Here is a 3799-nt window from a genome sequence, read left to right as displayed (position 1 = left end):
TTTGTTTTGGTGAATTTTCTGGACCCTTTTAACTTGTGTTCATTGGTGTTGAGTTGCGAAATTCGAGTGTGTGTTTAGTGAAGTTGGTGTTGTTAAAGAAGATGGGTTTTCGATGCCTGTGAACCCCAGCAGCCAAGAAACCCTTGGTCATTGTTTCATAGAGTTTAATTCCTCTCAGGTAGTTGCTTTATTCCTCTGCTCTGTTTTAGTTTCAATTACTTCTTGGGTTTGTTTAGTGTAATGTAGTGATATGGTTTTTGTTTATGGAATTGAATTTCACTTGAATTTGATAACCCAGTTGTGAAAGAATTCACAGGGATACAAGGGTTTAGTTTCTGTAGCATAGATAGAGTGCACTACATTCTGTTTCCATATTGTAGACTACAAGTTATAGTTATCAGATTGTATATGAAAACTTGCGAATGAGTGTAGAGCCTAGAACAATGCAGAGTTCATAAGACTCCATTTTATTTCAAGACAAGGAATGGGGAATGATTTCAGTGTATATTAGCTTTGTTCCCTAGAGGATGGATGAAATAAAAACAAAATGAAGTTTGAAACAAGTAATGGTTTTAGGCTTCTTGTTAGTCTTCAGTTTCCTCTTAGTTTCAGTAAAAACAGTTTTCCTCAGTCATCTAGGAATTAGAATGCAAACGCGGTCTCTTTAGTTCTGTTTTGCTTCGATGAGAATAGCATGAACAAAAAGTATTGGTAAAACAGTAACTACTAGATCCAACAAGCTGTTTACTTTGGCTTCACATTATTAGAGACACTTACAACTTGCCATGTCATTAGTGTGCTACAAACAATAGTGTTCCCTTAGTTGCATCATTATGCAGTTTAAGTTCATAGCTCTACCATGTTGTAGTTAAGTGGGCCACCATCCAACTATACTAGTGATTCCTGTTATCTCAAGTCCTGACACCTTGTGCTGTTGAGTCCAATGGGAAAAAACATCTGAATGGTCTAACTTACTGCAAGAGGTGGTCACCTATGGCAATACTAACTAATTGCTTGGGTTAGTGTTCTTCAGGATCTAAATGATTCTGAACATTTTTATCACATCTCACACCACCTTTGTTGTGTTGTATTTTTTTCATTCATGAAGGGATTGGAGCATGAAACACTGATACTAGTCTCTAATATATGGGATCTTCTATTGCCATGGTACCAATTACAATAATGCATTCATCTAGTATCTTGAGTTCTTATGTTGGCGGATGTGTTGGGATGCATCATAACATTCTGATGGTCTACTTTTATCTGCTCAAATGATCCTCACTTAACAGAGGATTCAGTCTCTGCAAATCACTACGGATTCCATTGAACCATTTATATGTTGCTTGATGCTTCAATTGATTTTATGTTGCATCATTGGACAATTGTTTACCAGATTTGACAATTGGAATTCTGCTAGCAAATTTATGTTTGTAGTATTGGTTGCTCAGATATTTACTCTTTTATGTTGCAGTGCTCAAGGTATCCAGGGTCTCCTTCCTTGCTTAGTCCCGTAACAGAGGAAGATGAAGAACCCGTTTATAGTGATGAAACTAGTGTAGATGACCATGATGACATAATGCAGTGAAGTGAGCAAGACAATGATATGAGCAGTGAGGAATTTAGGGAAGTCATTAAATAAAAATATGATCACAATTCCTAATGGCCATATGCTGAGGGGATATATGCGGTAGAACCGATTAGGCTCCAAATGCTCATTTTGACTTGTGCTGGATCTGAATCATCTGATTACAATTCTATCAAATACTCTTTGGAACATTTGACCTGCCTCCACTAGTAGGAAATGATTGTATTCTTGAAAGGATGCTGTTATGCAGTTTGAGCCATCAATATTGAAAATTGTTACGAAATGTACAACTTAATGCTCTGCTTATTCAACATTATTACATGAACTATGTTCATAAAACTCCTTGCATGCTTTGTATAAATTATTTTTAAAATTTTCCAATATTAATCATATGGTTAGGGCTGCACACGGATTGGGTTGGATCGGTTTTGACTCTAAACCATCTCTATACTTAAGTGAGCGGTTTAAGCCTTTTGGACAACCGGTCATTAAAAAAAAAAAAACTTAACCCGATCCAATCCAATCCAATTAAAGATGGTTTGGTTCGATCGGTTAGGCTGTTTTAACCTATATTATATTAACATTGTATTTATGAAAAAAAATTCTAGTAAAATTCAATCTAAATAATAAAAATTATATTAAATAAGCATAATCTAAATTTAAAATACAATAATCAAATCCAAAACCAATATTTAAAAACCAAAATCTAGAATAGATTCAAAGTGATTGACTTATTTGATGGCTTAGCTATAAATACTAACTTAATATGGTAGTATTAAAGGTTAGAGAATGAGAGATTGAGATATGTGATATGAGAGGATCAAATTAATCGTAGCAATTATATATTAGACTTCTAGGCCTTCGGAAATTGGATTCAATATGGTAATATATCATTTGAGAATAAAGTTATAATTGGATATTTAGAACTTACTTAGAACAACTGGACAAATGAATATATATAAATTTTTTTTTTTTCAATTATATTTCAAACATATCGGTTGGTTCGGGTTATGCGGTTTAAGCAAAAGAGAAACCAAACCAACCCAATTCATAAATGGTTTGGTTCGATATTGAACCGACTTTCAATTTTTAAAGTTAAAAAACCTTAACCAAATCATATTTACCGATCGGTTTTGACCGGTTTGTACCGAGTTTTGCACACCCCTTCATATGGTCACCATGATTTATAAAAATTGAAAGTTAACAAAAATTAATAAGGACATAATGAAGATTAAAAATAATATCAAGAGCATTTGAACAACATTGTATTACCAAACAATCAAGGCAAAATAATCTCTCATATCCAATTTGGTCATTCCACAAACAAAAAGCACAAGCCAATTTGAGTTTACCAAACACTTTGCCACTGCATTTGCCACTGACAGCTCTTATAAAAAGCCAGTTTATCAAACACTCAGCTGCTTTGCTTTTCAGCCACTTATTCTTATAAATAAGCAGAAGCCAGCTTTTCTGAAAAGCCCAGTTATACCAAACATAGCCTAAGCACCCAGATGAAAAAATTTATTGATGTAAAAAAGTAAAATATTTCCAAAAACTCATATGTTAAATTTGAAACGAGAGTTGAAACACAATTTTGTTAAAAAAAATGAGGTGTTTTTTTGGCTATCCAGGGAATAATTAGAGAAAAGAAGATTGATTCATTTAACCTTCTTCTTCATCACTTTGCATCTTCCTAAGAATTGGAAGCTGCAGTAGACGGAATGGATATTTTATCTTAGAGGAGATGATGGAAAACTTGCCATCCGAAGATCACACTGGTGTCTCTAAGGTTATTAGATGAGATCATCGACCTATTCGCTAAGAAAGTTGAAAAGTAATTCTCCATTTTTGAGTCAACGAAGCAAGTTGACATCCTTGTTGTGCTTAAAGTCTTAAAACACAAGGAAAATTGATTTGAACATAGCGTTTTCATGTTCATCCAGTGTGAAATGACATGTATGATGTATCATGTTGTACAACAAATTAATGAAAGACAACTCATAACTAACAAGAACATAATAAGATGTGTTCTTGTTCATTGTCATCTAGAACCTACCTTAAGTTCTCAATTAGGTTGCTTTGTTCATGTTAAGAGTCAAAGAGTGGTTGGCTGGTTTGTTTATGTTAAAGAGTCAAAGAATAGCACAATACGTGCCTTATCCTCCACGCAAAAGACATTATAATATTATACATATACTAAAGTTGAACCCATAT

The sequence above is a fragment of the Rosa chinensis genome, chromosome 3 (genome assembly GCF_002994745.2).
Source record: "Rosa chinensis cultivar Old Blush chromosome 3, RchiOBHm-V2, whole genome shotgun sequence".
Lineage (NCBI taxonomy): Eukaryota > Viridiplantae > Streptophyta > Magnoliopsida > Rosales > Rosaceae > Rosa > Rosa chinensis.
Note: the sequence above shows the minus strand (reverse complement) of the source record.